Here is a 22,748-nt window from a genome sequence, read left to right as displayed (position 1 = left end):
TGAAAGATCATGTTTTAAGCTGCTGCCAGAGAGATGCTAACAGATGGCAAATTGGAGGAATGTGCCTCTAAGTTTGTATTGTTAAAAGTTAGTATATGTTCTCTATCTTTACTATGTGTAAAAGCAGTAGCTTCACATAGGCGATCGACCTCAGGTTCATTCTTGCCTGTTTGTGCTAATTCCAGAACTCTTGTCCTGTACATCCCACGTAGATGGCAACATCCTGACAGCTGAAAGCAGCTGTCACAGGTGTGTGGCAATTAAACATGGCACTTTGCTGCAGCGCCTACAGCAGTTGTTTGAAATCTGCATTTCCTGATAGCTATTTTACAGGTGTATTGGATAGAGTTTAAAGGAACATAAGTTCTTAATTTCTTGGCTGTGCTTATATGAGGCTGTAACACTGAGGTATTTTTAAATTGTCAATCAGTTAGCTTTCTCATTGGACATTGTTTACATTACCAAATAATCCATTCAAGTATTTAAAAACAAGCATTCCAAGATTTAATTTGCATTCCAATTTACTAGTCTACTGCCTTTCTTCAAAATACAAGTATTGCCAAAATGTTGTCAGTGATGTGCTATCTGCGTATGATATATGCAGATACTGAAGTATTTTAATGTAAATATGAACAAAATATTTTCAGGAATTTTTGTATGCTTTTTGCAAAGGTTGTAGCCTTGGGATGCTAGCCAGACTTTGAACTGTAAAAGAGAGCATAAAGAATGCAGAATGTTTTTAGAATAGACTGAACTGTAAGCAGATGGCTTCATTAAATTCTTTTTAGGCAAGGAAAGCAGTTGCTGCTTTTGGAACAAAATTGGCTAGAGCAACTGCTTGTACATTGCCATCCTAAGTGTGTGGCAGGTAGAATATTTGTACAATTCCGTGTAAAACAACTGGTCCATGTGCCTTCAAAATATAGATGCAGGAGAGCGGTGCCTCTGTTCTGTGAAATGATAGGTATGAATTAGAACAAAAGACTGAACGTTTCATCAGTAAACTTTCTGTGCATGTTTCTCTGCGAGTTGATTTTTTGCTCCTTGACCCCAGAATTCTGTTCTTTGCCACAAAATCCTTTGTTTTACTCTTTTTTTGCTTCCTTTCTGGAGAGCACAGTGGAAAAAACTACATTTATAACTAAATGTAACAGAATTGAGTTATAAATGGCTTTTGAAGGAGAGTGATACCTGAAAGGTAATTTTCTTCTTTTAGAATACAAAAAACTTCTGACAGAAGTGTACCAAGAGCATGGTTGCTCAGGGTTCCAGTGTTCTTGTGTTGATCAAAGTTTTGTGTGTGCAGAGAGCAAATTTTTGCTTTGCTTGCACCTAAGCTGCAATTAGGTACTTGATGCTCAGTTTTCTCCCAATCCTTCTAGCCCCAGTGTTAAAAAAGAGCTTGTAAAGTTTGGGTGAAGGCAAATACTCTCAAGTCACAATATCTGAGTACCCTCCTACAAGCGGAATGTCTGTAGAGCTTCAAAGATAGCTTTAAGGAGGAGAATTTGAAGGGCTGTTCGGTCCTTTCAGAGTTGAGTGTTTCCTTTAATTTGTTGTCGTTAAAATTAAATTTGAAGGCAATAAACCTGATATCTGGGAAGACAGTGTCCTGCTATAATGCTAACTCTATTGGTATTGATTGCAGCATATCCATTCTTTTGCCTGTAAAATCCCTCTTTATTACAAATTGGATGTTAGCTTATTTTAAGTAATGGAGGAGGACTGGTGCATCTGGTAGATCTGAACTTGCGTGTTAAGGCTTGTCTATTGGTGTGCAGTATATTCTGGAGAATATAAAACAAGGGCTCTAAACAAGCTTCTTTGTTGGTTTCAGCTCTGTTAAAATGCCTCTAGCAGATAATCTAGGACAGTAGTGTTGGGATTAATTTGTTGTTTATGACTGAGTCAGAGGAATGCCTTTATTTATCAAGGTATTTGTGTACTGATTCGTTTCACCATACTGAACCAAATAACTCAGCTTAGTTGTTGTGTGGAAGTATGTTTTGAATGTTTACACATATTTGAAAAATAGATCAAGACCATAGTTTTTAGCCAGGTTGCTTTTTAAAGGGTAAATTTGTAATATACACATGCATTGTGGAAACTGGCTGAGCCAGACATCATATTGCTGGAGGAAATTTTGTGCTTAATTAGAATCAATACATTCCACCATGAGAGTAGAAAATGACCTTGAATTCGGGAGGCTGAATTACTGGCATGTTACTGGCCTTGTTTGAAGTTTCTCCTGTGTTATTTGCACCCTGGATTCTCCTGTTAAGCTTTGTATGTCTATGATACTTTCTTTTAAAATGCTGTCTTTTATCTGTGTGTTTTCCAGAACTGTATGTGATACTAAGAGAGCTGAACAGTGCCACTATTGTAATAGAAGTATCTGAGCACATCCACTGTAAATGCAATTCTGACCCTAGCTATCTTGTGCCTGCCACTGTCTGTAAGACAAAGCTTTTGGACTTATCCTGGTACATGTTTATGAAAACAGTCATGGCTGTAAGTGGAGGAGTTCACCCCACCCCAGGTTGTATCAGGTATTCGCCAAGATTGGCAGCATTTTTCTTACTTCTTCTTTCCTCTCTCCCTCTTTGTTGCTGAGAAGATGCAGCACTGCTTCATAAAGTTCTGGAGACCCTAATGGGCAGGTGTTTTAGATTCTAGATTGCACCTATTTTCACCTTTCATTTGAATAAGAACTGAACGTTTTATAACCATAGTTCTGGTACATCACTGAGTGTTAGCAATATATGCTATGAAAAGTAGTCCTATTAAACGCCAGTCCTTGCACGTCCTCTGGACAGAAACTCAGTCCTATATTTGTGTCTGTCATTCTTTATTGATGTTTTGCAAACAAAGACTGCTAAGCCATTCGGACATCTGGGCTGAATCACATTTAACCAGCTTATGTGAGCAAAGGTTTCTACCCATTCACGTAGTGAAATGTTAGCTGCAATGCCTGGGATGTTCTGCACAGAGATGAATGGCTTAATGTGGTTATGATTTAACTAAATTCACTCAGCTTGTTCTAGCTATGGCCTTTTCCTCATAAAGGCAGAAATGTTTGCCACTTTGTAGTCTAGGTCTAATCTTTTGACCCATGGAAATTCTCTGCTTTTGCTCTTGCTTTGTTTAGCTTCTGTCAACCACAGACCCTTTATAAGCAGAAGCAAAAGAAAATGTCTGCAGATATTTTGTGGAAAAGATGCCTCTTGTGTCTGGTCAGCTTTGGTTTGAACCAAATAATACACAACATCTGAAAACATTTTTTTCTAGTTTGGTAGTGTTTTTCTCTGCTGGTGGAGAAGATTTTCAGCTTCCTTGAAACTGGAGATGTAATAATGATCCATATTTTAAGAAGATAAAATATCTGCTAAGACTGGAATGCAAATAGTTCTTAGTTGGAGTCTGCTTTGTTTCCAGATTTTTCCTAATATCCAGCAGAGGAAAATGAATCTGGTGTTCCCATATTCACTCCTGCAACTTTTACCTGGTTGTCAGTGCTGTAGCTCACAGGTAGCTTCACACTACTCTGAACTGCTGCAGAAAGTGGTCCAGGAGGAGGGTGGGAGGAAGGGCAGTACTGCAAGGATACAGCCTTAAGTCATGGCTTCAGGTTGTGCTTAATTGAGTAACTGCAGTTGCCTTTTCAATGTCATTTTGCTCCCTTCCCTAACCTTTTGTGCTGCTGGCGCTGCTTCTCTTGAGTGAGATCTTTATGATGATGGGACTGTAGAGTGTCCTGGTTTAAAACTTATTCTTTGTCTTATTCCCCTGAGATAGCTTTCTTCTGAACAGCTGTCTGATTTTTGAATTTTATTTTTATTTTTACTTTTTATCTCCACTGTACTATGTGGCATGTCACTTGCCCAAACAAGCTGTGCCTGTTCTGTTCTTGTGTTGTTCTCTTTAGTGCTTAATGCAAATCCTGCTAATCGGTGGTTGTTTCTCTTTCAGGTACAAAAAACTGAGTCATTGTTGCACTAGCTTCCTCAAGTCCTCTTGTTGGGCAGCATCCACTGTGTATATTTAAGTGTGAATGCTGTGTAAACCCTGGCCTGCCTGTAATGTTATTTGCAGAGTGGACTAGTAAGTTGACTTTCAGGTCTGTAGACTTGCCTTATCCTTCTTCTGCTGCTGATCAGCCTTCTGCAGTCTTATGGATATAATTGTCACAGACAGGCTTCTGAAGGTGACATGTCATCCTTTCTAATCCAATAGAGTTTAATCTTTAGGACTACGAGCAATTGACATTACTGAAATGGGATTTGATAATATTTTATATCCTCTAAGCATTTTTATTTGCTGTTTTCTGTTTAAATTTGGCAAGCTAGCATCAGAAACTGCTCCATGTTCCTCCATAGCTTTGCTGCTGTGAAGACCTCTTCCTTTGAGAAACAGTTCTTGTTTTTGTTAAGTCTTCCAGTGTGCTGCAGTAACACACTGAAGTGTTTGCTTTATCTGCTTTAACAGATCACTTGTAATCTTATTTGTCTCAATTTCAAGATGAGAAGGCAAGGATTGGAGGACTACAGACTTCTGTTGGATGAACATTTCACCTGAAAAATACCGTTCAGCTCTAGGTTAAGTCTCAGTGAGACAATCCAAATGATGGCGCATTTATTCCTTGAAATCATGCATCTCTGCTGTTGACATCCCAAGAACAGGCTATGTGCTTTGCTGTCTGAGACAGTGCTTCTTGATGCTTGTTGGTCTGAAAATTTATCAGTCATCCTGGAGTCAAAACTATGAAATAGGACCCTGCATAGCAATTTGAGAGAGAAGTCGGCCTAACCCATGCCTCTTCTGGCAGCATGGATGAGAGTAGAGGGTCTGGCATGGGGTCTTTGCTAGCCCTCACACCTCTCGCTTAGCACCAGCTCATGGAGAGGGGTTTATTTAGGGCACAGGGTATGGCTGCTAGAAGACCACGTAGAGTGCTCGTGAGAGAGCAGGCACTTTTTCATATCTGTCTGCATTCATATGCATGAGATTGTCTCAGCTGATGGGTGTTTTCTAAGCTTGTGTATAAATACTGAAAGTGTGGTTGTACTACCCCTGTGGCCAGCGTGGACCGTTCTGTGCAGTTGGAAGAGTCCTGTGGTGGCAAAGCAGTGGCTGCTAGAATGAGGTAGCTCTGGTAGGTGTCAAGGTAACTGTGAAGGAGTGTGGTGAGTGGCTGGGAGCTCTTCACAGAGGAGGATGGAAAGTGATGGGAGGTGCTCACAAGCAAGCTATGCTACCAGCTCCTCAGACTGTTAACGGGACAGATAAATAATGTTTATTAAACATTATTTGTTTTTTATCTGTTTTTCCCCTGAAGCCTTATGAAGTGGCTTAGTAGGAGAGAACTATTTGGCAAGTGACATAAGCATTAAGATGTGTAAGCTGAAAGTAGTGCAATCTTTCACTGAATTGCTGAAGTTGTAACTTTCACAAGCCACATGAAAATCCTCACTAGGTAGGCTTCTCACCTTCTTTCTTTGGGAGTTGCTGAAGTCTTCAAGTCTTACTGACTAGTGAAACTTCGCTTTTTTAAGCTGTTGTTCAAGTGCCCTACCAAGAAGAGGCTTTGAGTCCATTGTGACATTTCAGTAGGCTTCCTGAGCAAGGCTTTCACCAGCAGCCTCTGTGTGCCACAAGAGCTGGTGGAGTGCTCTGCTCAGTAGCTGTTTTCCCAGGCACGGTCACCTTCTGTTTTTGCAGTTACCTTGTCCTTCAGAGGTGAAGGAATTGATCCCAGGCTCTTGCACTCTTTCTCTCAGACATGGAACTGGCAACTGCACTATCATGTATCAGAGAAGCTTGAGCATAATGCATGTCTCTGAGAGCTGGAAAATGTACCAGAGCACTCAAGGGAAGATAGATCCTATTGACAAGTTCTGAGCCTTGGATGAAAAAAGACTCATCGCCCATGGACTGGTCTGAGCAATTGTTAGTCAGCAGCTTATCTTGGTCAGGACCTGACCAGATTGTTTTCAGGACATGTATTCTCAGGAAGTGTCCTGTGAAGCCTCTCTTGTTAAACAGGAAGGACTCCTGTAGGAAATCTTGCAAAAAACCCTGTAGTAGGTAGAATGAAGCAACCAGTTTTCATAGTCTGAGAAGCAGTGGGAGATGCATCTTTGGTTCCCTGTGTATCATGAGTGATTTGGAGGACTTGGGTAAATGTCAGCAAGATGAAACTTTTATATCACTGCTGAAACATATATGAAGTAGACCTAATTCTTTAGCTTGTCATAAGTTTGTCATTGTCTTGGTGAAGGTTCATTTTGAGCAGTACTTTCAAATGTTAACACCTGCCGAAGAGTAATGCCATTTACATCACCTAAGGCAACACAGCATGACAAGTGTTTTGCTTGCATTCTTGAGGGAGGGGTCAACTGTTGTGAAATTGCATCACCATTTTCTGTCACTAAAGTATTGGATATGCCACCAGCCTTTCAGAGCATTTCAAAAACTTTAACTTACTCAGATACTTCTGAAGTGCCATGGCTCAAAAGAGCTAATGATAAAGTGCTTAATGCCCATTGTGTTAGAAAGATAGAGAAGCTGTTTGAGCATAGATACTATGGTACCTATATTTTTTCTGCAGAGTGACTACTAGTTTTAGACTTTCTCAGGGATGTTTTGTAATCAATAAGGAGCAGTTTGTGTTGTGCTTAGGGTGTGCAGTTGGCTGACCTTGCTGGTGATCAACTTAGACCGTTGCATGCAAACTGTAGTGCAGTTTCTCATGTGTCACTGAACAACAAATCTGTTGTTAAAGACAGTGTTTTGCCAAGCAGAAATATGTCTGCAGCCTGTAAGAATAAGGAAGCTTCAATGAAGCTTGCTAGCAAACAGTCCAGCAGGAGACAGGATTCTTAGCAACAAAAATAATGAGATCTGTCATTCTGTCTTAAATTGTAGAGGAGTGGTAGCAAAGCAGCTAATATGAGGATGTTAATCTGGAGTACGATTTCAGTTTGTAGTGTGTATAGTCACGGTTACCTTGGATGACTTCTAATAGATCTGCAAAAGCTACTTAAGAAAAGCAAGCTGATTGTTAGTAGATTTAAATTCTCAGTGCAAGTCTACACATTCTATAGGAAACTTGATGATTAGTGGTTTTCAATTTCTAAAAAAAATTATAAAATTTCTGGATTCAAAGAAGTCTGGATAAAAATTTGCCAGAAAGAAAACTGTGTGTCAGAAGCTGCTCCACAAATAAATAACATTGCTGGGTTCACATTTTAATAATGGGACATTGTTTTGGGGTTTTTTTTTATTATGAACTCTTGCAATAGTTTAATATTCCAATTAGAGAAAATTGGGGAAAGTGTCAAGGGAGAGTGAGAAGGAAAATAATGCTTTAGTAAGAGTCACTAATTTGTTTACTGTATTAAGTCTGCCTTTATCAAACAAAAATTAAAACCAAAACAAATGACCAGATTTTTAGCAAATAAGCTCAATTGAAATTTAAATTTAAATTTAGAAAATTAATACGTCCACAAAGAACTTTAACCTTTAAAGTTTAATTGATTTGAATTAATATAGAAGGATGATATTTGTTTTCCTTTGTAGAAAGGACCTATTTATTTTATAGGCTATATGGGGGCTTTCGTTAGTTTTTTGCTTTATTGAGCGCATTTTAGAAGAGAAGGGTGTTTTATGGCATAGAATGACATTTGGAATATAGACTGGTGAAGGTGAAGGTGTCCTCTCGAGTCCTGTCTCCACTTGTTCTGGGTTGTGCACCAAGGAAAGGGAATATAGCAGTCTTAAGGATGTTCTTCTTTGCCTATTTTCTGGTAACATGTCACCAGTTTCTGACGGCCACAGAAAGTTATAAAGGGATACAGGGAAGCAGCTAATGGCTTGAACACCTCTGCAGAATCTGGTTCACAAGTGACATTAATTGCCACTGAATTCTCTGACATATCTCTCTTGTTTGGGATTAACTTTTGCATTTGGCTCAGCTTAACCTAATTTTTCAACTCTGACATTTGAAATGTGAAAGCTGTAAATGTTTTGGGGTGGGAATCTCTGGTTTGAGATAAGACATGAATGGTGGTTGCTGTGGCATTTGGAGGTCAGCATTGCCAAGGAAAGCTTTGTTTCTTTGTTGAGCCCTAAACCTTGTAGGAAGCACATAAATCTCATCTTGCCTCTAATGCCTTTGTGTAATTTTCCAGTTCTGCTTTTCTGTAATACTTAAAACCCTCAAATTTAGCTTTCAACGGCTAGAAACTTGTAGTAATTATCTGTTTTATCAACAAAGGTTGAGGCAGAACCTCTGTGGTGTGCATATCTCCTATCTTTCCTCTTAAAACATCTATAATGATAGTGCAAACAAGGTTTTCGAAGTTAATCATCGAGTATTATAATGACTCTCTGCAGCATTTCATTTGGCATAAGAAAAAGCTCATTTTAGGCTTTGCAGGAGTTAAAATCCCAGTAATGCTCATGAGAATGTTCTGCAAGCAAAGCTTCTATTAATCCTGTTCCTGACATGCTCACACATAATTTGATGTGAAACCTGAAGCGCTTGCACTGAAAGATCTGCACCTGCGTTTTTGGATGTACGGAAAGCAGTAATATGGGCACAAACTGATACCCCGTTACTAGGTAAAGGTCAAAATGACCTTTGCATTATTAATATCAGCACAAGGGTTGTATTGAGGCAGGAACAGTTACGATCAATGCTGTATAACGCCATGGAATAGATGCAACAGCAAATAATTAATCACTGCATTTGTGTCAGAAGGTTTTGGGGTTTTTTTTTTCCAAACTCCTGAGTCAGTCATTGCTGAGTTGTTACTGACTGGGTTCTGCTTATGTTTAACAAGTTCTGTTCTGTGCAAACATTTTTGTATTTGCTGGTGTCTATAATTTCTTTGTATATCTTACAGAAGAGTGCAGGATCCCTGGCTTACATAGTTTAAAAAACAGCAAAGGTTATTAGTGTGCTATGGTAAAATAATCTAAGGATGATTTGTAAAATCCATGTCTGTGCTGTCGGTGGAAAGCGCTAGCAGTGTATTTCAGAAGTATGGTTCTGTTACTTTTCAGCATAAAAATTGAGGGGGTTGATGTAGAGTTTTTAACACAGTAAAAAAGGATAGTTCATTTCTGACCTAGCCAAATCTTAAACACAGCAAAATCCCAAACCCTTTAAAATGCTTGCCACTGAAGCTGTTTGCGTTAGCTATATCTGTTAGAGTGAGATGATGATTTCTTAAATTTCAAGGCTGTTTTACTGTATTTCTTGCTTGGTAAGAAAACATGAGTTGCATTTTGCTGTTGGAGATGATCTCAGCTATTTAAAATGACCCTTGGAGTGTGTGGTGAATTCTGAATTTTGACCCTAGACCTCATGTGTCATGTTTTGAGTGAGGTTGGCTGGGACATGTGGTTGTGCCATGGGGTGTGATCTTTGCCAGTCCTTAGGGACAGTGGAATTTCTTGAATATGCTAGCAAATGTAATCACGCTTGTGGCAAGGGTTTAAAGTGATGAGAAGGAATTGTATCTGCTTCATTGGCAGCTTTATTCACTGGCAGAATAAAGTAAGTTGTTTTCATAATGATGTTGCAGCAGAAGAACAGTGTTTACTATTGGGGAAGTGTTACCCTTGGGTGGACTTCTGTTCTTTTCAACATCTTTTTCAGCAGGCAGTCCTGCAGGAAGCTCTGTACCTGGTGGGTGCTATACAACATTAGAGGGGAGAGCTGCATTATGTCGGTCACAGGCCTAGTCATACACAGCCCTCAGACCTTCAGGGTTTTCTTTCATGGACCAAGATCTCTCATCTCTTCCGCACTTTTTCTTATTTTGGCCCTGAGATGAGGTAAGGAGGACTTGGCACTCCCAATTTTTTCCACTTTCCCAAGGAAGGCACAGACTTATGTCTCCCATAGTGTTGCACTTGTATTTCAGTCTGCCACAAGCTAGCATGGCTGCTAAAAGGGACGCTATGCTTGGATTTAAACTCCCGTGATCCAGCCCCTCCCCAAAGCAGATTTTTAGCTTGTGGAATTTGATCAGTTGACCTCCCTGATCAGTTGCACACTGGTGTAGGTCTGGATGGGGAGCTATGGATGGAGAGCAGAGACGCAGAAGCAGCCAGAGGCAGGATGGCTTAAGTAGGTAGGCTTGGATGCCTTGCAGCTGTAAGGAGGAAGAGAAGTTATCTTGCTTGTTTTTCCCAGCCCAGGGGACCCAGGGGATTTGTTTTAAGCCATTCACCCTGGCTAAATTTATGAAGAGTGTCTCAGACATTCATGTAATTTATCAACTGGTGTCTAGGACCTAAATGTGCTGTTTTAAAAGAGTGAATTATCTCATCCTGCAAGTGGAATACTGCAAGAGAAAGAGGAAAGAAATTGTTACCTGGTGGTAGACCAGGTGTGAGGGCTGAGAATGTCAGACTCTACTTGTGTCAGTGCAATGAAACTTGAAAAACTGCATTGCTTCTTTATGCTGTTGCTGTGGTATCTGAAAATAGAGCTTCACATTTGTTGTCTGAAAGTCAGGTACCAAAGAATGGGTATGGAAAGCAAAAATAAGATCTTTTTGTTTATTTTCATTAATGCAAGGGTAAGCAGACCTGAGGGAAATTACCAGTTTTATAGTATATTGTTGTTGTTAATTCTTTATTTTTGTATCGGGTTTTCAGTGGAAATAAGTTTAGAAGCCAAAACTGCGTTTGCTTTGAGAAGATGGCCTATATGACTTTATCACATGAATGTGTGACATGAAAAAAGGAATTGAAGTTCTGTGTAAGCCTTACAGAAACCCAAGTGGTGAAACTTGCTGCTGAAAAAGCAGCTTCCCAAACAAACAGCATATGCTGAGGCACTGGCTTTAGCTTGGAGTGCTGGAAGGAGAATTGACAGCATTTTATGGTGACTCTTCAGCTAACTGCCATAGAAATACAATTAATTGAGGAAAAAAAAAGAGGGCTTTACTGCACCACCTTCAACATGTGTAATGCCAGATGGAGGAAAAATTGCATGGATTTTACTGTTCAGGCAGCGTGATTCTTGTCAAATACAAAGCTGGATTTGTGTGGTTGGCAGTAGAAGCAGCTCTGTGGAGGGACAGCTAAAGCACTTGGGAGTGGTGATGCTTCCATGCCCTCACTGCATCCAAAACCGAGAACTCAGAATTATTATCACAGAGCTGTTTGGCATTTTGTTGGTGTAGTTCTTCTCAAATGTAACTGGGAATGTGGTACAGGTGGATTAAAGAATGTATGAACTTCTTGTGGTCCATTCTGGTTGTCTTGCTGTATTGAATGGGCATGTTTTTGTCATGCTGTGAAGTGTTGTCCTAACCAGTTCTAGTGATTCTCATTATGATTTGTACAATTGAGCATGAGAGGAAGATAGTTTCAAAGTGGCGTGTGTGATAAAGTAGGTGTGGTGCATTATAGTGAGATAAAGATACTCAGAACTAGAAAAAATGTTACCTGTTCATAAGTCAGAGGTGTCCTTGCATAATTTGGAATACTTGAGGAAAGCCCCTTTTATAGCTTTTTAAGGTTTTTTTGGACACAAACAGTTTTGTTTTGGCTTTACAAAAAATGGGCGCATTCCACCTGTGAATTTTACTTGGGAATCTTTTTAATAGTAGATACCCCTGCAAGGTTCAATTTCTGATTTTTATTTAGCCAAAGACAGTTAAGTTCTGTTTTCATTACTTCTCCACTGTTTTGAATAACTTGCTTCAAATTCCCTACTTCAGCAACCTTGTGCAACTCCCTCAGGGAGGCTGTGCTAGGTCTTATAAAACCAGGAAGCTGACTCTGGCTCCTTGAACTGAAGTTGCCTGTTTCTTCCAGCATAGAAGCTCTTTCTCAGGACGGACAGCAGGTAACCTCTTCCAAGGCTTCTCTTTAGGGTGCAGAATCTTTTGCTGTGCAGTTGAAGAAGTACTGGTTTGTAAGTTTATGTGTTGAGGTGAAAATTGCTCCTCTTTTTCCTTCTGTTGCACATGCAAGAATGCCAAATAACTTTAGGGAATTAAAAAGAAAAGAAAAAGGAAGGCAGTGTTTTGAATGTACTTTTAAGGGTAGTTTAAGGCTGGTTTTGCATACTGTCCCTGAGCAGTGCAGGGTGTTGACAGTGTGTAGGAATATGTACAGCCAAACAAGTTGATTGTTCTCAGTGGGCAGACTAGCCCAGAGATGTTTTGGTAGTGAAAACTGCGGCTGTGTGGACAAGGTAGTTGTTGTATTTGCCTCCTCTGAGAGTCAAGAAACTTCAGAATCTGGAACCTGTGAGTATCTGGCATATTTTGTTAAAAAACTGGCTTGAAAGCCTGAAAAACTAGAATCTGATACTGAACTGGGTTTTTCTGCACTATCAAGATGGTAAAATGGTAATTTCTAAAGAATGTGAAAGATTCTTCATGTCTTTTCCTTGTGGTTTTTTTTTTTTTTTTGGAGGGGGGGAATGTTTTTTGGGTGGTTTGTTGGTTTTTTTTTGGGAGGGGAGGGGGCCAGGTATTTCTCAAGGCAAGAGAGAAAAATACCAAGACAGCATTGAAAAATACTAAATATGAAACACTGTCAAATGTAGGTGTTTCTTAATCTATGTTCAGATAACTCTTAAACATACTCAAACTATCACCTGTCAACACGGCTAATGCAGTTTATGTAAACAACCCAGAAAAGTGAAACCAGGAAATACTGTAGTATTACATAGTTTAAAAGGAACAAAAGTTCTCTGAAAGTGACAAAATTTAATTGCTTATGTGATCTAAGCTCTTAAGAAAGCAAGTCGTATAATACAGCATGTTGATCTTAGTTTTAGCTTTCCTGGGTTGGCATGTTGTCAGAATGAATATAGAAATAAGTAACTTCTCTTATTAATATTAGAAGATGTTTCCCCATAATTGGCAACCGATAGTCTTTTAGGTAAGACATGTGTTTTTGTGGCTCTTTGGGGGTTTTTTAGCTCTTGATTTTCCTTTAGGGACCTTAGAAAACATCTCATAAAAGAGCAATAATGAAAAATGTGGGCAGAACTTAGACTTTTGTTTAGTTTTTTTAACCAGCAAATAATTTCCAGGATTGCTCCTTTTCTGATAGAAGGAGAAAGAGACGTGGATTACATGGGATTTTATGACAAGAGGAGTAGTAATTGTCTCCTTTATATTGATCTTTTCAAAGCAGAAAAATTGTTGATTGTGGAGGTGGTCACAGTGATCTCTGCTCTCCAAAGACTGTTTTCGTATTGACCAGAATATTGTAGTGTTCCCTCTGAATTTTTTTCTTTCCTAAGCAAAGGCTGTGTGAATACATAAAGATTTTACATATCCCTGAAGTGGTGCCTTAAAAAGAATAATCTCAAGCAAAAGTGCTGGTACTCATTCCTCTCTTTATGCATTTGTCTCTCCTTGTTTTTTCTCTCCTGCGCTGTGGCTGTTGGACTCACACAGTTGTGTTGGTGTTCTCTGCCTTTAATGGAATTTGGTTCAGAACCAGTACCATGTTTTTTATTAAACCACTACCATGTTTTTTTTATTAAAATCCTCTTATGTTGATATTTGTATGGTATTGTAACTGGAAGAAAGCTGAAATTGTGAAACTCCCTCATATCCTTTTCTGAAGAAGGGTTGGGATGCATAGATACTATCATGAAAGCTCCTATTCAGTTTTATGGAAGTTAAGTTGCTTAACAACAGATTCTCTCAATATCCTTAAAAATGGAGAAACTCTCATCATAGCAGTAGCTGGCCTAGCCTTGATATTCTTATTTTGTCATTGGGATACAGAAGGCATTTGTAGCTCTCTGCCACCAGTTTAGTCTCTATATTTTTCTTGGCATTTTTGAAGATGCTTATGAGATCTGAGGAGTGCCAAGGTGACAGGAATTAAAACTGAGGATCCCAGCAGAGTTTGGGTGAAATGGAGATGTCTTTTTGAGATCTAACAGGGCTTTTTTCACTCATTGTTTCAGAACAAAGTTTAGCATGGGCCTCTGCTTCAGGTTAAAGCTCATGTACTTATTTTTCCTATAATGTTTAGTAAAAGTAGACCGGTGTTGATAGGCAAGGAAATGGATCTGTGAAATGAGAATATTTTTTATGAAAAGTAAACTTTGCAGGCAGGAAAGGGGAAAAAAAGTTTGAGCTTTGCTCTCTAAATTGTAGCACATTTGTTACTTGGTTTTTTCACCCCCAGTGTCTTGCACAGGTGGTGCAGGTATAATCACCAGCCCCATCCAGAATGGGGTGGGGGCTGTGTCAGCAGCAGTTATTTTAGTGTTTCAGATCAATTATTTAAATATAGTGATAGTAATATGCACTGTTCTTGAAGTTTGTTGTCTAGCCTACCTTTTCATGTAATTCAAAACTGTAAAACCACACACAGCATTAACAGGAAAGTTCTTAGTCACAGACACAGTCTGTGAGCAGCTGTCTGCAGTCTTACTCATAGCTGTATATTGGCTTTATTGTGGCTTCCACATAAGCTTTTAAAATAGTTTTTCTGAGAAAGCCAGTATGCATAGGTTGTGGCTGACTTGAAATAGAGGTAGCAAATATAGCTCTAGATTATCAGGGTATTTATCTGGAAATGATATTTCAGTAAGGTCAGTGTATAGTGCTGTAGCATAAGAAATGTTACCAAACTTAAAATTTGCCCCTATGGCCTCCCAAAGAGACTTCCAAGTAAAGAAAATTTGTTCATAAGCTAGTTTTCTTGAGTTTTCTTTTTTCTTCTCTTCATTTAGAATCACAAGGACCTGGTTACAGCAGGCATGTGCTTGAATAGAAAATGAAAGAAATGCTCCTGATCTGGATTGCAATTGATGTACAGGGGGAAAAGTAGTACATCGTAGTTGTTCTTCGGATTTTTAATTTTTTTTTTTAAATGCAAGTAGGATGCGACAGCCAGAAGTGCCTTGTAATACATTAATGTGGTTTGGAATTTGACAGATTAGGAGCCCTTCAAATAAATAAAGTGTATGCAAACACACATATATGAAGTATTGTGGATCTTTTATGAAAAATTTCGTTAAGGTGACTATCCCTTTATTCTACATAATGTATTCCAGGCTGTCTTTCATTTGTAATCCAGTAGGTGTTTTCTTTAATCTTTGAAGACTTAAGTCACAGTTGTCAAAATAATGAGCTATTCGTGGTGTAATTTTTCTCCCCAGGCTTAAGTAATCATTGCCAGAAGAAACAGTTTAGAGGGTTTTTTTCCCCATAAGTTTAGACTTAAGTACTCTTAAAACCTGACATGGAGTAAGTTTTAAAGATCTTCTGCAGTACCTGCTGTAAAGGATCACCTGTGAGGTTTGGGTCAAACAAGAGCACCTGAAGGATGTCTGCCAACCTGCAGTGCTCACATAGATGTTTAATTTCATGCTCAAGTTCTAGTTGGATTAAAGGGCTTAATTATGTCATAGCTTCTAGCAAGCTGGGAGTAGTTTCTTGTGTGTAGCATGGCTACAGGTGGTGTCTTGACAGGCAGGCAGTGGCACTGTGACCAAAGGAGAATGAGAGAATGAGCCCCTACTTTCAAACCACCCTTCACCTTAGCCCAGCCACCCCCACACCCAGCCCCATGCCTGTGGGCTTCTCTGCCGGAAACACTGGTGGTTACTGGCCCCTTCCCAAGGACCACACTGAGGAGGAGGGATAGACTGCGTTTGGAGCAGAGTTCCTGAGCTGAGGTGCCACAGCTTGGAAGTCCTAGCAGCTCATCTGCCTCTTTCCATCTCCATGGAGATCCGGAGGCTGTTTGAGAGGTGGCCTGACCTCCAGCCACCTGCCACCTGTCTTTCAGTACCCAGTGACCTCACATCATAGTTCAGAAACCTGGAGCTATTTGCCGAGACTTGAAAACCTCCATGTCAGGCTGTTTAAAGTAAGCCAGGAAAGTATACAGGTCAGCTGATTTACTTCTAGGCTTTTCAGAGGAGTTTCACACTTACTGTAGCTATTCATTTAGATGCAACTGCTTTGTTACGGTGAAAGTGCTTGTACAAGCTATAGGCTGCTGGAAGCTCTTTCTCAAGAGAGGCAAAAGAGAAATTTTTTTTTCCCTTAAGGTACCTGAAGCTAACATAGATTATTATAGTTTGCTCTGGGAGCATAAGCTGTAGGGAGGCGTACTTGGATCTGAAAACTCCAGTAGCAATAGTGACTGTGTTGATTGATAGCCTCTTGTGGCAAGCAGGAATTTTTTGTAAATTTTACCTGTTCACTTCAATACTGAGTAGGTAAAGCCATAGAGGTGATCTGGTGAAGGTTGATTAGTGGAGAGCTTCATAACTGATCAGATGATTTACAGCTTGCCTGCTCTAGTTTGTTTTCAACAGAATGAAAGGTGGATGGGTTTTTTTTTACATCAAAAGTAAGTCAGTTACATTCTGCTACTGTTTGTGAAAAGTAGCCCACTGGTAATAACATGGATGGGTGTACTGGATTTTCGTGGTTTATCTTGTTCAAAAATGATTGTGGGGAGAATTAGGCTACCTTGCCCTCTTTATATAACCCAAAAGACACTGAAAATACTGTTTTGTGAGCAAAAGTGTGCTTGATGTAGCTGTTTGATGCCTTCTACTATACTGGTAGCCACAAAACATGCACTGTTGAAGATCTCTAAAAAAGACCTTGTATAGGCTCACCCTTACAGACAGACCTGCAGTATTGAGCTGCTTCTTGTAATTGTCTCTAGCCTGTTTATTTTGAGGCTTCCGTTTTCTGAGTCATTATAATCTTGTGGGACAAGAATGAAGCCTTCAGAAGTGCAGTGGAGATTTTATGTCAGGTGTACCATCTTAGCACTTGCCTCTTTGGGAACCCCTTTACTATTGACTATAGTGAAATCTGCTCCAGACCGTCAGGTGACCTGCATTTAAAAAACACTATGCCTTCACATGGCTCAGCCTTCTAAAAGTGCTTTGATGAACATTAGGAAATACATATGCCAAATACAGTCTGATGTAACAGTATTATGAGTCTGCATATTGGAAGCATGTAATGTAGAAGAGTCTTGGGATAAATGCTTTGTTGTGTTAAGTTGTGATTGCTTCAGAGTGGCCCTCTCTTGATCTGTGATTACAGCAAAATAAATACGAGCATGCTGGGTTTCATTGTCAATATCCAGAGGCAACTTTCCTAAGCTGGTGCATAATGCAGTTCTTTAATAATGGAGGAAAGTGTTGGAACTGCTTTATATGAATTTAGTAAAGGTAGTTGTTTGTGGGGCTGGCTGGTGTCTTACCTCTCTCTAGTATATCCCGTACCAGCATGTGAGGGGTCCCAGACTCTTACCAATATCAGTAATTGCTACTGCAGTGCAAGTACTGAATAATTTTGTGCTGGGTAGATATCAGCCAGCTTGGGATAGGACACACATATTGAGTTTTAAAAGGGCTGATGTGTCTGCTTTTTGTCAGGTCTGCTTAATATTTTTTTCATGTTGAGTGCAACATCAGGATCTTGGCTCATTGGATGCAAATGTACCAGTTCTGGTTTTTGTCAGGAATGCTCTACCCTGGAAATCTGGAAAATAAAAGCCAAACTTTTAAGGGAGGATTTATTATGATTCCCGTATGAGAACTTGCCCTTCAGGATTATGTGGTACTGATGTCAAAGCCTGTTTCTTACCTCTTTTCAGAAAGGACGTTTTTCTGACGGCTTCCCAGCTCTGGAGTGTGCAGGAGGCTCCGAAGGGTGGCAGGTATGTACATTGAAACCAGAGGTACATCCCCACAGCAAGGGGGGCTGTGTTGGATTCGTGCTGACTCTGTTACAGGTGTCCTTGTTAGCAAAGCAAATAAATGTGCTTTAAGAATAATGGGGACTTAGTGCATACTGAGAAATATAAATCAGGATTGGATTATAAGTTTGATTTATTACAATCCTTCGCTTCAAGACCAAAATACTTAGGAAACTTCTCAGGAAAGGAATTCTTTCACTCAGGACCATACTCTGTTTTTACCTGTTACCACTAAAAAGTAATTTTCGTGGTTGCACCTTCCTATGTTGTGTTTTGTATGTATTAAGGGGTACTGGGCTTGTTTTTGGAGATGTTTGACTCTGAAGTGTTGCTGGACACCTAGCATAGTTTTTTTTTAAGGCACACATACCTGTTAATTTAGACATGCAGGTACTTTCACATGTGCCATTAGTTGCCAAGAGGCATCTTCAAATAACTTCAAATTACTCATTCAGTCCTGTGAGCCCAAGAAAAAATGAGAAAGAAACTCAGCAATATTTTTGATTGTGACAGTATGTTTAAGTAGTGGGAGAAGATGAACTTCAGGAACTTTATATCTTTCTTGGTTTTAACTGCAACACTGTCACTGTCACAACACAGGTTTAATATTTGGGAGTACCCAATCAGGCAGAAAAGGGTCTTAGAACATGCCCAGGGCAGCTCTTGAATTCTGTGTTTGGGATAACTCAGCATCCAAGTTAGCTCTTTCTTGTTGCTCTTTGAAGTTGGATCCTATTCCTAGAGATCTATCCACAATAACCTTAAAAATAAGATTTTTAATCTGTCTTGTCATTTTTTTTCCTGTAATACTTTATCTTCCTGTAGTCTTTGCCCACAGAAAAAGAACGTAGTAGTGAAAGAACAGGAATTTGAGTTTAGAAAAAGTAATGGATCTCTAGCAGTGTCCCTCTGAAGATAAATTCTCTTTTTTAAGCACAAGCATTAGTTTCCTGAGGACTGCTTGATGACATATTTACCATGCAGAAACAGAAAATACTGATTTGTGGCCTAGAACTGGGAATTTCTTTCCTCAGCATTTCTATTTTACCACTAGTGCACATCCTCCAGCAGGCTGTGTGGTAGAGATAAAGACCACACCAAATTGTCTTAGGAATATTCATCTAATTTGTAATCATCTAGCAACTACAGAGTATTTTGGTTTCGGTTCAAAAGTCAAATAATCCCATGTTCTACATGTATGTTAATCATAAAGGGCTACTGGTCTGCTAGTTTGAGGCTGTACCTTACCTCAGGAGAAGATGAATCCATATGTATTTTATAATAAAAAGATTGTAAATAATGATGCTTTTCATGAGACTGCATAAAAATGGCACTGTGCTTGAGGCTTGTAAAAGGGTGAGAACTAAAGCACCCTTTCTTTGAAAACTATGGTCTGAAATTCACAAACGATGTAAATAAAACTCAACTGTCAAAAGTAATTTGTGCACTTCTCACTTGTTGGAACCCAGGAAATTCCTCTGGCTGCCCTGGCGGACTGGAGCCCCTGCCCAGGGGGCTGAGAGACCTTGGCACAGAGCCCAAGACCCCTGTGGCTTTGATTTAGCCCTTGGAAAAAACAATTACCAACCTTTTATGAAGAATTACAAGCCACAAAAGTTTAAGTAGAATGCTAGTGAATTTATCACAGGGTGGAAAAATAGATTTTTTGGGGTTTTTAGCATAGGGGTTCAGGGGGCAAGATGGAGGAATCTCGGTGTGTCCAGCATTTCTTCTTCTTCTTGGCCTCCATCTTCTGCTGTGATGTTGGCACTTTTAGATTGGTTTAGAGTAGAAGCTCACTGTCTGACATAGATAATAGGTATTGCAAAGTAATTATAAGTATTGTACATGTAGTTTTTAGTATAAAAAGATAACACCACCTCTGAGGGGGCAGGCACAGTGCCTCTGACTGTCTGGCTGAGTGGACCTCAGCAGGACAGGAGAAAAAATTTTATAGATAAGATACAATAAACAACCTTGAGACCGAGAAATGAAGAGTTCTGACTCCTTCTTTTACCGCCAGGCTGGGAAAAGAGACTTTCTAACTTATCTCGCGGTCACTCTGAGCAGCTAGAGTCCCAAGACTCACTGTGTAATTAAAATTACCTAAAATACAAATATTGCTAACTTTTCCTTTCAGTTTTGGAAACAAAATTGAAAAAGAAAAAAACAGGTTTAAGCAAAATCTCATTGTTGGATTTCTCTGGTTTGTTTTTCAAGTATGGAGCCTTAGAATCTGTTCTAAAATAGGCATCAATAAATGTTAAAGCAGGCTTGTATTCTGTTAAAGCTTCAAAAGAAAGTTATTTAGGGAGAACTTGGAATTTATGCTGTCTGACAGCTGAATACTTTAACTCACCCTTTTCTGCTAGCGGAAGCAATTCACTCATAAATTTCCCTGTCTCCACATATTGAGCCTCTTATCCCTCATCATAGTAACCTACAAGTTACTCCTTGCAAGTTTTGCAAATGTTTTCGGGTTTTTTGTTGTTTGTTTTCTTCTTTTTTTTTAATTATCGAAAAGTAGTGGGATAGGCTGCCTGGCAAACCTGCCATAGCATGGTTGTTTCACTCTTGGCAGTGGGAAGGAAGGGTGTCTTGCAATTAGTTGTTCTTTACTCTGAGGTCCTCATTCTGCTGTCCCTGGACAATGAGTGATGTGACAGTGATTTTATAGAGAGGTAGATAAGTATGTACTTTAAAGGGCCTTCCTTTAAGGAAGGTGGTCTTTTGTCTGGCAGCCTCACTGGGGGGGCTGACATCACCTGTGGTCATGGAGCTATGCATTGCTTGTGTTGGGGAAGAAAAATTGGTGATAGCACGGGAGAGTAAGTACAGAGTGGATGAAGGATTGCAGGGAGAGAGAACCCTGTGGAGGAGAATAAAGTGCAATACAAAAAGGGAAGAAAATCATAGAGGCACTTAGTATGGCTGGGGAATCATGAAGAGAGTGATGGAATCAGGCCAGAACGGCTAGTACGCCTTTGGCTTTCTTCAAGGGAGAGGTTGGATCCTCTGTGATGGTAATGATCATTTCTTGGGAATCACAAGAGTCCCAGCTATGATGCTGTTTCTAGTGTGTTAATAAATTCTCCTGGTTTTAACCTTCATATACAAAATAGAACTAGATCCACTTAGCAGTTTATGTAATACTGAGCCAAACTGAGAAGTTGCACAATGCAACTAAGTGTTTATCAGAAGAAAAAATATTTCAAAACGAGTGTTGCAAAATTGGCCATTTCCTAGCTTTGAAATTCCAGAATCTGGCTAACTTGTGTGATATTTGCTAATATATGATACACACTTGGATCCAGCTGTACCATGCTGATTGGGGAAGGAGACACTTGCCTCTGGGTTGCATTACTTATTAAAAAAAAACTGGGTACTGGCAAGGGTTGTGGAATTGACATCTTTGAAAGATGAAATTTTGTGTTCACAAGTACTGCTTTGTGTGTACTTTGCCTCTGTGTCCTGGAGGATGAGAAGGATGACAGTCTCCTTCCCATGACGGTTTTCCAGCTTCTCACACTGCATGACTAGCATTTTGCATTTTTCCAGAAGGTGGACTAAAGCACTGCTTCTTTGATGCCCAGTGACACAGGTGATGTGAGAGACAGATGGTTTCTGATCTTCGTAACAGTCAGTATATGCCACTGCAAATCCCTGGTTTCAAAACTTGTGCTAGTATTCCTTACTAGCAGTTAAGCAGCCTGAAATTTTTCTAACAGCTTTGAATTTCTATACTGCAAGAGAGCAGAAGGTTGTTTCTACCTATTTCTCTTTCCATGCATTACAATTTTACATGTCAAGGGGAATGTTCACAGCTTTGAGCTTCCAGTTGTGATCTGCCAAACTGACAGGAGCTGCGTTGATTGCTTCTGCAGTTGCCCTGTTTTTAGTCACCATAAGTACAAGCATCACAGAAAACTCATTTTGCTCCATTTCATCATTACACATTACATTGCTGATGCAAAATTAACATCAGAGTCCCTAAATTATGGATTTACTGATAATTTACCTCAGAAAATTTTTAACAGTTCTACAGAAAAGTAGACCTGTGGTCATTTTAATCAGAATTTAATTATGTAGCCAAATATTTCAGGTTTCTTTCTCCTTTACTTCTTCAGTGTACTTGTTTCCAAGCAAATTGTAGCTTATTTTTTTGGGACTAATGCTCAAAGTATTAGGAGACCTAACTTTTCAGAAATTCAAAGCACTCAGATCTAATCAAAGCTAGTGAACACTGATGGAACCGAGTTAATCTGGAAATGAGGCCATTGTCTAGGCCTTTTAATTTTTTTGGTTTTTTACTTTTCTTTCTTGTATGACTTGTGTTATGTAAAAAGAGGTTCATATTAGATGATGAATAGCCTCTCAGTGGATGTCAGTGAAGGACTTACTCCACATGATTTTCAGCACAGGGAAGGGAGGGGCAGAGGAGAGTAACTAAATTGAAGGCTAAATTAAAGGACAAGGTTCTGAGTGCATTTTCATCTCTATTTAAGTTACAGAAGTAAGAACAAAGTAGGTCTTGCACAATTGGGCGGGTAGTGCTCACCATAGTAATTTTGTAGCATGCAAAATTTTGCCCTAGATCAAGTAATGTCTGACAAGTCAAATTTATTAATGTGAAAAAGGACCTTTCTTGCAATCCTGTACAATTGAAATGAAATCACAGATTTCCATTTTCTATATCCGAAGCAATTCTCAGCCCACACAGCAAAGCAGGCATTAAAGGATCCAGCCAGACCCTTTGTTTCCTTCAAAAGATAATGTAATTTGTTTCAAGCTTCACATTGTCATTTTGCATTTACTGAGGTAGGCAAGCTGGACTAGAAATGTTATGTGACTATAGAAAACTCAGGATTTTCCTTTACTAGGGCTTATATTTGCTAATTCTCTTTGAAAGTCCAAAAAATTTACAGGACTTCAGGAGTCTTCTCTGGAGTTTTCTCTGCTGTATTGTATCGTACATAACTGATAGCATTAAGGTGTCCTGGCTGTATCTTTAA

General features: G+C 39.4%; 1 protein-coding gene across 7 annotated transcripts in view; it reads left to right on the top strand.

The window, feature by feature from the left end:
* SEMA4D (semaphorin 4D) overlaps positions 1 to 22,748 on the top strand; it is a 99,871-nt gene that overhangs the window by 37,238 nt on the left and 39,885 nt on the right. For all 7 annotated transcript variants that reach the window (XM_036403131.2, XM_036403126.2, XM_036403127.2 and 4 more), the window contains exon 2: positions 17,635 to 17,697. The gene's annotated coding sequence lies outside the window, so the exon portion shown is untranslated. The remainder of the gene's footprint in view (positions 1 to 17,634; positions 17,698 to 22,748) is intronic.

The sequence above is a fragment of the Molothrus ater genome, chromosome Z (genome assembly GCF_012460135.2).
Source record: "Molothrus ater isolate BHLD 08-10-18 breed brown headed cowbird chromosome Z, BPBGC_Mater_1.1, whole genome shotgun sequence".
Taxonomy (NCBI): Eukaryota; Metazoa; Chordata; class Aves; order Passeriformes; family Icteridae; genus Molothrus; species Molothrus ater.
Note: the sequence above shows the minus strand (reverse complement) of the source record. Positions and strands in the feature narration are given on the sequence as shown.